We start from the raw sequence: 14,420 nt of genomic DNA on the forward strand, positions 1-14,420 counted from the left end.
ACCCCCACCTCCTCATCCCGTGCCCTTTGACCCCCGGACCTCCTCCCCCGACCCCCGCCGCCGCGCTGTCAGAAAGCAAATTGAGTCGTGAATGGCCGCCGGTTCGCGGAAGACAGGAAGCCCCCACACGGCGAGATGTCTTTCAAGACAAAATCCTCCAACAAGTTTGCTTCAGGATAAAATCACAGAATCAGGAGAGATAAACAATTCAGAGCCTCGATGGGACGGAGCTTTGAAACTAGATCTGTTTCCTCTGAGACACAGAAAATATCTGTTTAATCATCGTTTAGCTTTTTGTTTTTATAAATTTCACTTAAAGGAGTCCTCATCCCAAACTCTTCCTCTCCCCTGAGTGCCCTTTACTCCCTCGCCATTAACGCCTCCTTCTGTGTTCCTTCTCCTCCAGACCCGTCGGCCATGGAGACCTCGGCGTCGAGAGACAAAAAAGACAAAATGGATGTTAGCGGGTTCGGAGACCTCCCGAAGAAGCCTTCCCTGCTGGAGACGAGAGGTAACGCGCTTTTTAAAACTTCCTCCAGAGCAGCTGATGGGAAAGTGTCCGGGCGTGTGACTGGCGTGTGTCAGGTGTGTGTGTAGTCCAGGTGTGTGTCCGGGTGTGTGCAGTCCAGGCGTGTGTCAGGTGTGTGTCCGGGCGTGTGTCAGGTGTGTGCAGTCCAGGCGTGTGCACAGGTCTCCTAGGTGCTGAGCCACGGGGCAAAGGGGGAGCCGACAGGACTGATGAAATATACATTTCAAAGATAAGGTGTCACGAGGGGAGCGGCTGCTCGTGGCTCCTCGGGCCTGATAAGGTGCGAGCAGCAGTCAGAGGTGACTTACAGTAGAAATCTGACAGGAATCCGTGATAGAGCCGGGTCTTAAAAGAGCATGGTTAATGCGCGGCGCCTCGCTATCAGGGATCAGGACAGACGAGGAGTGTGGCACCATTTGAGCTGGTAAACGCTGATGAATAGGTAACATGACAAGAGGAGAGGGGGCCGGGGCAGGTGAGAACCAGTGTTTGTGTTGTTGAACTAAATGAAGAGCAGCAGCCTTCCTCTCTCGCCGGGGAGGGACAGGCAGAAAGAGAGGAGACATGTTTTAAAGATGTCAGCCAGCGTGTGATGAAAGCTCCGCATAATGAGGCCGAAAGACCTTGTTCTTACCTCCAGAGTATAAAGGCTCGGAGCCGTCGGGCTGGTGGAGGGAGGACGACACGGAGCTTCACAGGCTGACACAGACGCAGAGTGATGGGCTGCCCTTGAAATGGAAATTAAACGTGTGATTTAGTGACATTTTTACACATTAATGAAGGACTTGGTGGCCTGCCAGTACAAAGAAACACTCATTAATTGATGGAGAACGAGCAGAGATGGAAACTCCACCACTCGCCAGAAAGTAACTTGGGTTTACAGGGAGATTCGGCTCTGTTGACACTTGATTGTGAACAAAGGGAAGAATCACAGTCTTCACTTCACGCAACAATCTACTGTAGAGTCAAGTTTATCTGATGTTCAAGGTTCTTTGTGAGTTTTCTACATAAAGTTTAGTGTTTCTGTAGAAATTGAGTTTTACAAACCACTGTTTTCTTGCCATAAGCACAAATGTAATCCAGGATTTTGCAGAAATAATTCTTACAGTTCAAGAAACGTGAGCAGCACAAACAGAAATGCATTTTTCCCACAATTCACTTGTTCTTTATGCTACAAAAGCAGCTTCTCCGTCTCCACCTGAAGATTATTCCACCTCAGCGTTAAACAAATAATCTACAGATCAGAATAAAAAACCGCCGTGACCCACATTTAACGACGGAGGAGGACGCTTGTTTTATGATGTCAGCGTGAACGTGTGATGAAAGCTCAGTGTAATGAGGTTAAAAGACCTCCAGCATGAAAGGTGTGAACGAGCGAGAGATAAAAAAGCGACGCGGCGTCAGAGCGACTGATGCAGAGTGACGGCTCACTTTTGAAATGGAAATCCAGCGGCTGATTCGGCGGCGAGTTCTCGGCTCTTTAATGAAGAAGTTGGTGTCCTGCCACGATGAAGAAATGGAGCATTAATGGTTCATTAGAGAATATCAATGTAGGACGGTTTCACACGAGGAGCCGGCGACGATCTGGACTCGGCCTTCGTCAATATTTGAACAAAGCAGCGCAAATCCCATGATGCCTCAGTGACTGGGAACGTGTGACTGGGAACGTGTGACTGGGAACATGTGACTGGGAACATGCATGTTGTTTAAAGGCAGAACCGTCATGTTGGGATATTTGATAAAACTGAAATCTCTTCTTGTTTTTCATGCTGATATGAGTTCTGTTTCTATTTGTTGTCTTGGAAACCAAAGTAATAAAGTTAGATTAAAAATGTCTGAACGCAGAATGTGACTAAACCGGCTCTTTAAAACTTTTAATATATTATTATATATTATAAAAATAGCAGATTACATTCTGAATCATAAATCAGGAGCAGAAGTGGAGCATATTCCCTGGCAGCTGATTGGTCGGCGTGTTGCTTTGACCCCAGACTGAACCTCACTTTAACTTCCACGCCCTGTTGTATATTTTTATTTCGTACATTTACATGTGACCACTCTCAATATCAGCTGCCGACTTTATAATCTTCCCGTAGCTAAAATAAAAAAGTGACTCCATAACTCTTCCTCCCTATCAGCTCCGCGGAGCGGCGCCGTATTTTAATCTTAAGCAAACAAGACGCTGCGATTCACGGCCGCCACCCGCTTCCGTCCCGACCAATCAGATATCGGCGGCGAGCGCGAGCGCGACAAACCCGGAGCGTCTGCCACGGCGTGGAGACAGAGCAATTACTTATGGCAGTAATATGCATTATTATTCCAGTTGCCAGCCCCTGATAAGTGAATATGCAGCTGCGGCGGGAGGCAGATGAGACAAGGTCCTTGAACCTGAGAGCTTATTCCCAAACACCCTAATATACGGCTCCGCACCTTTTATTGTCGGAGCATGGTTTACTGTTGGCTGCTCGCTCCCTGTCACCTAAGTCATGCCCACCTCTGAGCCTCCACCCGCCTCCATCACCGCCCGCCCTGTTTTATATTCCCGTCCCGCGTTATTTATTTACAACAATTTCCTCTCTATCAAAGGACACGGCTAATGCCGAGTTTTAATATGTTATTTACACATAAAAACCGGCTATTTACAGCCGCGCGTGTGTGCAGCAGGGAGGAAAACGAATGGGCCCCGGCGCCGCTCTCCGATCTGTTATATCACAGTTTAACAATCTGGATTGCTAATAGAACCATTTATCATGGAGCGGTCATTTGTTTAACGCGAGCGGCCCAGGTCCCGTTCCCAGAGGCCTATGGAAATGGGGTGCGCATATAATGAAGCTCAAGTGCGAGTCACTTTGTTTAAAACGCGGAGACGCCGCGCTCCCAGTCAATTAGAATGGACCCAGGTGCTCCAGACGCCGCTATCTGCGGCGGCGGCGGCGTGATGAAGGAGCCGCCTCCCCCTCCACACGTCCATCCTCACACCAGCTTGTTTTCTGGAAGTGAAGGAACTTTAGAATAAAACCAAACTCTGGCACGACGACTTCTGGACACGAGCTCGGTGTCGTTTACGGAGAATTGGCCTCGGTGCCGCCCGGTTCCTCCCCCGCTCCCCCCCCCCCTGGCCGGCCGGGCGCCGCTGCTGCTGCCCGGTTAATAGATTCAAATGAGCGCTTGTATTTCCTGTGACAGCCCACATCTGTCTGCTCATGGCGGCCGGGCCTCAGCGTTCAGATTTACACCGGCTCCGGGACCTTTATGGTTTTAAATCCATCCGTAATAACCGAACGTATTCAGGGCGAAAATATCACAGAGAAATTCACGGAAACCACAAAAGAATCCGACGACTGTTATTGATGTATGTGTCAATTTCTAATCTGGACCTGGGAGGTTTGAAGTCGCCCTTTATTAAGGAGAAAAGCGTCCCCGTGTTTTCACCACGCCTCGCACGGAATCTGATTTTCCTCGGATTGGTTAAATTTAGAGTTATTGCCTCTTCAGAAATTCTTTCTTCTTTGAGTTCGAGCCCAGGAAACAGCTCGGAGATCAACTCGATCCTCATTGGCTCCCAGCGTCACGCACATTCCTGACATCCGTCCAATCAGGAACAGAGTATGAACTGTTTTATAAATAAATGAATCCAAAGTGTGGTTAGTTAATGGTTGAGGAGCTTTTCCCACATGATGTCCGTCAGCTTTGTCCTGGATTTCTTCATGAGCTCTTTAAGGAGTCGAGGGTCAAAGGTCACTCGTGACCCTGGAAACGATCTCCGTCCGAGTCCATTGAGGAGCGATTCTAAAGCCTCGGTCACATGATCTCCAGCTCCCGCTCTGAACTCTGAACCTCGGCGAGGAGACGCTCCGCTGCTCAGAGACAAATGGAAATCTGTGCGTCACGTGCTTACATTTTAATGTTGCGAAAGGTTTATTCTTATCCCGACTGATTTGAAAACCAAATTTCCAGCGCGTGAGGAATCTGTGGCCTTTCAACCCGTCGCGAGGCCGGTTCCTTCCAGAGAGGATCCCCGAGCGGAGCCGCTGCTCGTGGTGCGTCCCTCTCTCCGTCTGCGTCTGTAAACTAGGCCACAGGAAGCTGCTGGGTGCCGCTAATGATTTGATTAACTGGCTTTGGTGGCTCATGACATACATCTTGCCCAGAGTGAGTTTGTCATTTGCGAGGGAGATTGATGTTTGGTGCTCAGCGGCCCGACGCCCCCGACTCCCTCCCCGGGTTCCTCCCTCCGTCGCCCCCCCGCAGCCTCGCAGGTCTTTCTGCTGAGCGCGGCGGGTCCGCGGGGAGGGACCCTAAGTACTTAGGACCTGCTCGGCCGCCCCAGGGCACCCTGGGTGGGGGGGTGAGGGGGTGGCGGACCTAAACAGCCTCAGTATTCACTGGTGTGTCGCAGCTGACACCAGGAGAAAGGGACCTTTTTCAGGAGAAGGGAGATTCTCACTGTGTTTTTCCTCCAGAGTCACAGAGTCACGCTCATATCTCATTAAAACTAAGTAAACCTCAATGAAACACATTTAAATTCACTAGAGTTTTATTAGGATCTGCACCAAGCTGCACATGAAGAGAATGAAATGTAGGAAAACGTCTAAAAATGTGAAAGAAAGTGAAATAAATTCTAAAATCTGCAACAATATTTAATGATATCTTTCCTGAACCAGACAGAATCCTTTCACCTGGTTTTGTGGAAATCTGTAATTTTAGTTTAATCCTGCAAACCAACAAACGCAGATAAAACCCTCCTTGGCTGAGGTAAAATAATTAATGTTAATTAATCCATAATTTATTTCATTGACAAATATCTAATATTATCAATGATGCGAAACAATAAATCATGTTTTAGTTCTTTAATGAACCAAAAACACCAAATAAGCTTTTCATGTGTTTTTATCGGCTTTCAGGAGAATAATAATTTGATCATACGATTTTATCATCAGCTGTAATTAAACTATCAGTTCTGTTATTTTATTAATGATTAATAATGATAGATATTGAAAAATGTCTTTATTAATTAATAATCAATTCTTATTGCTTCTGCAAATATTTGTGATTAGTCTGAAATTAGCTTTAGATTAATGATGTTTAATACTAAAAATAAATATATAATATATATATAAGCAAAGAGTTAAATAACAGAAGAGAACGAGGAGTGTGTTTCTTTGAGGGGAAATCAGACTCTTGAATTTTATTATTCACGTTAACGTAGAATTAAAAATGTTGACGTTAATCTTTGGTGCAGGAACGAACCATCAGAGCGGATCAGTAAATAGCCCTGGTCTAAACGGGACCTGTGTATTTCCTGAAGTCCTGTTTCCACTGCTCAGTGTATTAAGCTGAGTGAGTCGGACCTGAGCTGCGTCCGTGAGAAACAAAGAGAGTGAAGCTCCTCCAGATGAATGGGACCAGGCCCGGCTGTGTAAATAGTATTTTAAGAGGTGGGTTAGTGATAAGAACAGATTTCTTTATCAGCGGCCGGCCGACAGTGAGTAATTGATGTCGACTGGATGCGCTGCAAAGCAGCGAGCTGCACAGGGAGCACTCAGGGGGTCAGGCCCGCTGGCAGAGAAAAATGTGTCCGAGAAAAGGCTCCAACTCTGAGTCGGAGAGGACGCCACTAATCTTCCTGAGAAGAGGAGGAGGAGCAGGAGGAGCAGGAGGAGGAGGAGGGGGCGGTTCCTTTCTCCTTCCTGCCTCAGTCTAAATGAGGCCCCGCTCAGGGAGGCCTCCATCAGGCCTGAGCAGAAAAACAGACCCTGATATTAACAGAAGATTTACAATCAGCTGACTGACATTTTTTAAATACTTTTTCTTTTAGACGAACAGACGTGGTAAAAAACACCGGCTACGTCACTGCACTATGACATCACTACACATCCTGTTATGGCATCATAGTACAGTGTTGTGACATCACTTCCTACACTGTACCAAGGCGTCTCACACCAGCACGTTAACAGTAAACAGCCACAACACAACAACAAGAGCCACACAACGGAAACAACCACAACCAGTGAGCGACAGTGAATGTTAACATGGAGCAGAGTGAAGGTGGAAAAGAGACGTTTCTAAAACCTGCTCGGACCAGTCGCTGCTCAGATTCCCTCACTTTCTGTATGAATCAAGTCAGATGTGTGCAGCCCGTCAGGCCCTTTGGTCCCTGTTCAGGCCTGTGGCCCTGTTCTGCCGGCCCTGTTCGGCCCTGTCTGGCCTGTGGCGGCCCTGTTCAGGCCTGTTGGCCCTGTTCAGGTCCCTGTTCAGGCCTGTGTGGCCCCTGTTCAGGCCCTGTTCTGGCCCTTTTCGGCCCTGTTCGGCCCCTGTTCTGGCCCCTGTTCAGGCCCCTGTTCAGGCCTGTGTGGCCCTGTTCAGGCCCCTGTTCAGGCCTGTGTGGTCCCTGTTCAGGTCCCTGTTCAGGCCGCCCTGTTCAGGCCCCTGTTCGCCTGTGTGGCCCTGTTCAGGCCCCTGTTCAGGTCCCTGTTCAGGCCTGTGGCCCCTGTTCAGGCCCCTGTTCCGGCCCCTGTTCAGGTCCCTGTTCAGGCCTGTGTGGCCCTGTTCAGGTCCCTGTTCAGGTCCCTGTTCCGTCCCCTGTGTGGCCCCTGTTCGGCCCTGTTCGGCCCCTGTTCAGGTCCCTGTTCAGGCCTGTGGCCAGCCCCTGTTCAGGTCCCTGTTCCGGCCGCCCCTGTTCAGGCCCTGTTCAGGTCCTGTTCGGCCCTGTTCAGGTCCTGTGTGGCCCTGTTCCGGCCCCTGTTCAGGTCCCTGTTCAGGCCTGTGTGGCCCTGTTCGGCCCCTGTTCAGGCCTGGGTCCTGTTCAGGTCCCTGTTCAGGCCCCTGTGTGGCCCTGTCCGGCCCCTGTTCAGGTCCCTGTTCAGGCCCCCCTGTGGCCCCTGTTCAGGTCCTGTTCAGGCCTGTGTGGCCCCTGTTCGGCCCCTGCAGACAGCACAGTAGCAGTAATCCCAGGGCCTTTCCTCATGTGACCCTCCTGCGGACGCCCTCAGGGGACTAATGGCGCCCCCACATCTCTGCTGCTCTTTGTAAACATTTAGCTTGATGACTTTCCAAGATGCCCTCGTCGGCTTTCATCTGAAGTCTGAGAGGAAGAAGCTGCTGGAACCTCCACATCAGATTAAAGGAAAAATGCTTTTCTTTATATTTCTTGTATTTATAGACGCGATGAGCAGATAAACACACTCGTCCGCTCTCGGTTGATCTGAGCACTTGTTTTCAGGCTGGAGAAGAGTCATTAGGAAACTTGACCCAGATACTCGCCAGTCAAACAAGTTCTTTAAACGCTGGAGACACATCTGCTCGTTAAGTGAAGAGGAAGTTTGTACGTTTTTAAACAATGAAAACAATTTGTTCTCACGTACAGAACCTGCAGAACACGTCAGGAACATGTCAAGGAATTACGTTTCAGTGCAGATCTGGACAAAGGGAATTTTACATTGCAAGATTTTCTTTTTAAGATCTAAACTGATTCCTCAGGGAATTATTCATGGATCTAGTGAATTTAAAAGTGGTAAATAAAGCTTATTGGGTACAGCTTTGTTTCGCTGGCTGACCTGTAAGGTTTGGTTGGATCTCAGTGACTGTTGGTGAAGGTCTGAGCTCCACTGATGTTCTGGTTTGTTATGTTTGAAAGGACAGTGATAGAAAGAGGAGAAGTAGAGATTAGGATCAAATCAGGGCTGATATTATCTCTGTGGTGTCTAGAAGCCCGCGAGCAGAAAGTGGACGTCCTCCTTGTCTGTCTCCGTGAACGTGAAGACGTCGGTGTCTTCTCACCAGGATCAAAGTGAGCTTTCTCCCCGGTTGACTGAAGCCGCCCCGGCGCTGAAATATGCGACCGCGAGCTTCGGGCTACAGACATCAATCTCTCAGAGCCGTTAAGGTTTGCCGCCACTGATTCCAAAAACAACCGGCTACATTCCTGGAGATTTACAACTGTGGGGAGCGAGCGATATATGGATGTTTTAGAGGATTAAGCCCAAACTCCCCCACCTCCTCTTTTCTATTTGGTATCCCCTCCTTTCCTGGACTGCAAATGAGCCCCCCCCGCCCCTCGGAGAGCTGGCCTCTGAGGGCCGAGGGCAGCTCCCAGGTTCGTCTGCTTCCAGCGAGCGGCGCGTTCACAGGCGGCGTGTTTAAAGGAGACATACGAGGCTCCTACAGGGCTGCGTGTTGAGTGTAAAAGTGAAGAGTAAAGAGGGTGACGTAGCAAAACCTTTATTTACTGTAAACGTTGAAACTACGGTGGCTGAGAAGGTCATTCGAGAAGGTAGATTTAACTTGAGCTGCGTGATTCGAGTATCGTTTACAAGCGACCGGCTTGACCTGGTTTTCCCAGATGACGTCTCACTTCACCGCAGAAACTTAATCTGTTGTTGCTCTCTTCCGTCCCGGTTGTGCGTCTGTTGTGTGTCTGTTGTGGCTTTGGCAGTTTTCTAAACATCAGAGCATGAAGACATTTTACACTAATCAACGTGAAGACGAGCAGAACTTCTCCTCTGAGTCACTCACACGTATTTAAACACATCCTGACTCACTCGTCACCTCAGACCTGAATCATCTGTCGGGTGGTTTTCCTCCGAGACACAGATCCAACGTGAGCTCCACACGTATCGTTAATTAGCCTCTGACATCAGCGTTCGCAGGACGCGTCCTGAAGCTGCAGTTAAATCACGTCGTCCACATGAAGTCAACCCGTTCCCACTTCCCACTGATGCAGCGCTGAACATTTCCAGAGCTGTGAAGTTCTGACTTCATTGTGTTTTAAAGTTAAATACACAACATGTGTGGTTTTTTAAGCTTTTAGAGGTTTTAAACAACAACTTTTTACAAGATTCACGTAACAATGAAAAGCAAAGATAAAGGCTGTGAAAGGCTGGTAAATAATTACAAAAGTTAATCATCAGAATGTAAAAAGTGCGTTTGTGAGTTAAAGCTTTTATCTCGAGCTGATTGTAAAGTTTATCGGTTTATAAGTGATGACTTCAACAACTCGTGGACCAAACTGTGTTAAACCGTTAACATCTCCATGTCAGTGAGTCTGACGTTAAATAAAAACTCTCCTGAACTTTTCCTCTCAGTTCAGTGTCTGAACGCAGCCTTAAATATAATAAACACGGGGGGGAGGGGGGGGGCGTCTTGTGTAAACAGCTCGGGGCCGTGGGACACCGGCTGGTACCAGACACTTTTATTTTTTTGCCCAGACAAATGTGCACGAGTCAGAATGAAAACAGTGCACATGTGGAAATGCTGAGTGTGTGTGTGTGTGTGTTGGTTTAACTTGTGACCCGCTGAGCAAACACAGGGATCAGTGTGTGTGTCAGTGCGGAGGCCAGATCGTAATGAGCTCACGGACCAGAGGATTAAATAAACCAGTAAAACAAACGGTGAGACGCGTGTTCGTAGCAGAACGAGACGCTGCAGGTGGATGGAAACAAACCGCTGACCAGTGAACCATCCCCAGTTTGTAGCAGCTGCACACGAACTGCAGGTTTGACTGGTTTATTAACTGATCTGATCTTTAACGCTCGATATTAAAATGGGAGTAAAACAGTCATTAAAAGAAACTTTGACGTCCTAAAAAACAAACGTCATCTCAAATTAGCCTGTTTGTTATTTTAGCGTCTCCTCAAAGAATCCCAGCAGCTTCTGGTTAACTGGTTTCCCCCCCCGTCCCCCGGTTGGTGGCAGATCTGTTCCGAGAGGATTCGGACGCCGAGGCAACGCCGACGCTCTGACTACTCATGTGCTACTGATCTGATGAGTGCATCCGACCGACCGCGACACCGACCTCGGAGCCTCTCATCACTCCGCTCTCACTCGGGCTCCTTCTCCCGCTGCAGCTCAGACAAACGAGGAACTTTAAAACCGGAGTTTAACGGTTTTGGTTTCAGCAGCTCGTTGTGGTTTTAACCAGAGCGGGCGCAGAGCGGAGCGGCCACACACTGGGTTAGGTTCAGTGGGTAATTCTCCTCCTCACTCTGCCAGCTGATGGAAACCCCCCCGACGTCCCGCCAACCAAATACCAACCACATAAAGTGCCCCCCCTCCTCAACATAAACATGAGTCAGGTTCATTCTCTCTCTCCTCCTCCTGTTCACACACTTCTGTCCTGAAACCTGCACGAACAAAGCAGGAGGTTGAACCAGTTCACGCAGAAGAAGAGGAAGAAGACGACGAGATGATGAGAATTTAAACGAGTTAAAGCTGAAGCAAAGTCAAAGTGTTTCATCCTCGTCTAAACACCAGCTGACAGGAGCAGAAACTGTGGAGCCACAGACGCTGACTCTAGTTCTCACTCAGATTCTACTTCTGGAAAATGTCTGAAAACAGCGAAACAGCAACACATGAACTTGAAGAGGAAATCTGTGTCTGGATAGTTGTCCAAAACAAATCTGGAAACTGGGATTAAATTAGTTGTTAATAATCCCAGTGTTTGCTTTGGGGAGGAGGAGAAGGTGAAGGTCAAACCAACGAGAACTTCTGTTGCCTCCCCGTGCACAGAAATGAAAAGACACAGCTTGTGTTTGTTCTCGCTTCCAAAGAAAACTCACAGATTCCATGTTTCTTTCTCTAATTCTGTTCCAAGCATTTGAAGCGGCCACGGAGTGAGGTAGTGACAGGCCCGAGGCGAGAACCTCCGCCCTGTGGAACGCCGCACAGCTGCCGTCTGAGCGCCACAACACGTTAAATGAGTCCGGCTGAAATGAGAAGAGGCAGACTAATTGCCTTGTAAGTATCACAGAAAGCAGCTGGAGATTAGCAATAACAGCTAATTAGCCGGGCTACAGTGGAAATCAAAGCTCGCACGTGAGGATAAACACACGGCGCCGTGTTCGTCTGCCAATTATGAGTCTTTACGAAGCGTCGGCTCGTCACGTTCGGGGTTTTAAAAGCTCCGGTCTGAGAGACGGCGACCGGCGTCGGGTTTCAGAGCTGCGACGCCACCGGCCCATAGCAACCGTTAAAACACTGAGCTCTTTACCTCACCGAGGAACGTTTCCCCTCATAAACACGCTGGAGTAAGTGGTCCCCCCGTCAGACGCCTCACGCCAAGCGATCAGAGACGCAGTAAAAGAGCCCGAGCTGGAAATCAGAGATCTGGACCAACGCCGAGTTGGGAAAGAGACGGAGAAGTGAAACACACGAGTGAGAGAGTTGTGTTAATATTAACTTACTAAGGTCCGAGAGGGTCGAGGTGTTTACGTTGGTGCATTGGGACAAACAATCAACCCACTAATTGATTAATTGACGGCAGGTCCAGTAACGAGGACGGTTTTAACTTTCCGGGTGAAGCCCCATGCTGGTTATGGATGATTGAAGGGGGGGGAACAGAGATCAAACACACAGGGATTGATCAGTTGTCAGTGATGATTGGCAGCTGATCCACAGACTGTGTGTGTGTTGTTGTTGTTTGAACAAATCCAATCTGTGCCTGCGTGTGCAGCAGCGCCAGGAGGCTGCAGGATAATGTGCGTGCAGCACGTGGGTGGAAACGGGGAAACTCGATCTCAGCTGACAGCTCGTCTGCTGGGCCTCCCCCCCGACAACGCACCCGGTAACACGAGCCGGAGCCGGGCCGAGGGCCGACATGAGGAACCTCGGCAGGCGGCCTCCTGCCCCCGTTCACACTGGGCTGGAGCAGAGACCCCCCCCCTCAGCCGAGCTCCTGTTTCCTCATCAAGGGTTTCCCCCCCGCCTGTGAGCTCCGAGCCGTCAGGAGGATCCATCAGGACACTTAGTGATGAAGGATCACAACTGTTCACACATAATCAAGTTGGTTTTAGAAAACTCAGTCTTTACTTGAGGTTTGCATGAGGTTGTAAATCTGCAGATTAGACTTTATTCTTTAATATTTACACTCACAGTATTTTACTTTTTACCTCGTCGTTACTTTGCATATTCAACGTTTCCAGCATCACATGTTCTCAAGAGGAGGAACATTAAAAAGCATCTTACAATCATAAGATGAAAATCTGAATATATCTCTAAATATGAGTCGGTTTGATCGTAATTTCTCAAATAAGGATAATTATGACGTAGTTTTCTCGTAGCAGCGACGACACGAAGCTCGTTATCTTTCTAGATTCCTCATAGTTTACAGAATGCAGATCTTATGATATTATAAGATCTCTTTCTTGTAAGTTATCCGATGCTAACTCGTGTCAAAATGTGTTTTTCCAACCAATGCAACGTGCACGTGCCGAAACATTTGAGACAATAATCCACTAGATCGTAACGTCTACGATGTAAATGTACAGAATGCACGTGTTTATTTGGAAGTTCCGTCGCCTCCGAGCCGCTAATTGACTCTGGAGGTTAACGGCTCCTTTAGACTAATTGTGTCCTCGTGTGCTTCGTCTCTGTGGCGATTGTTTGCTCGAGCTAATTATCCAGCGAACGAGGCCGTGAAACAAGGTCAGGAAACTGTGTGTATTAACGCTGCTCCCGTTTACACCGACTCTCTGTTAATAAGTCGACGCACGAGGAGACTCGTTAAATATTAATCACTGTGGCGATGCTGCGCGGACGAAGGTGGAGGAAGAGGAGGCTGGAAACCGAGGATTTCTCTCTCCTGCTCTTTGTCTCGTTCTGATTCGCTGACACGGGACGAGGTGAGAGTCAGCGTTTAATTGTGCGCCATGCTCTCATTGTGTGAGGCCTCCTCCTCCTCCTCCTCCTTCCTCCCCCAGCAGAGCACTTTATCATTACACTCGGCAGTGTTTGCCGGCTTTGTGGCCCTCGCCGTCCCCATTCAGCGGCTGAATAGTGCAGGTCAGAGGTGGCCCACTGAGGGAGAGAGGCCGACTCCCCCTCCTCACCAGGAGCTGATACTACTACTGCTGTGTTTGGGTTGGACCACTACCGCTCTGGAGCTCGGTCACAGGTTCGATTCCCTCAGCGAGACGTACCAAATGAAGGAAAATCTGGAATATTTTGAGCCTGATATCTATGATTGTGGCTCCAAACTAAAATCTGGAACCGGAATTAGCTGCTATCTGGAAACAAATTCAGCTAAAAGAGGAAGAGGAAATCTTCATCGTCTGGGATCCTGGTGACGTCTGAGTGATGGTTGGAGGAAGAGGAGTTTGGATAATCGCCTCCTTGACTCTCTGCTAAGAAAATGTGTCCAGAACCAATGTTTAATCAGGAGCTCTTCTCTGAAACCTGGTGAAACGTCTCCTCCTCCTCCTCCTCCTCCTCCTCCTCGCGGCGGCAGCTGTCTTCACTCACACACTAACAGCCTCATGACAGCAGGATCTGGTGTTTTGGCAGCGAGCGAAACAACAGACTCTCAATCGCTGCTTCTGGAAATCGTGTTCCCTGTTTAGTTTCTACTCTCCTCCTGATTGGATCCCAGCAGTTGTTTCAAGGTCTTGTGGTTGAACTGTTTGTTCTTTCACTGAAATGAAAAACCTGCTGGAAGTTTGAGCTTTTCAACCGTCAGCTTATCTTCGTTCCATCGGTTCAGGTAATTAAACGTTTCAAAGAGGCGGTTGACTCCTCCCCTGTTGCCAGTAGACGCGTCGCCTTCAAAGTCCCAAAGTCACCAGAACCACCAGGTCAATGGTTGTTGTTACGGAGATTAAGTTTTTAAAATATCTTTAACCTCAAACTAGACGATACTCAAGTGACGTTTGAACGGGGACAGATCAGCAGTAGGAGCGCGTCCACTCGGGCGTCGTGTTTCCGTCGCCGCTGATTGGAGCGGCAGCCGATAAACAGCCGTGACCACTGCAGAGTCATGTGACCTGGGAATAAAGCTGATTACAACTTTTCACACCGACGACAGAAGCCAGATGTTCGTGAAGCTTTCGAGTCAAAACTCAGTCAAACTCGTTGCTGTGGTTCATAAATCGACCCACAGAGCTTATAGGCATGTTTTAAT

The sequence above is a fragment of the Hippoglossus stenolepis genome, chromosome 24, assembly GCF_022539355.2.
Source record: "Hippoglossus stenolepis isolate QCI-W04-F060 chromosome 24, HSTE1.2, whole genome shotgun sequence".
Taxonomy (NCBI): Eukaryota; Metazoa; Chordata; class Actinopteri; order Pleuronectiformes; family Pleuronectidae; genus Hippoglossus; species Hippoglossus stenolepis.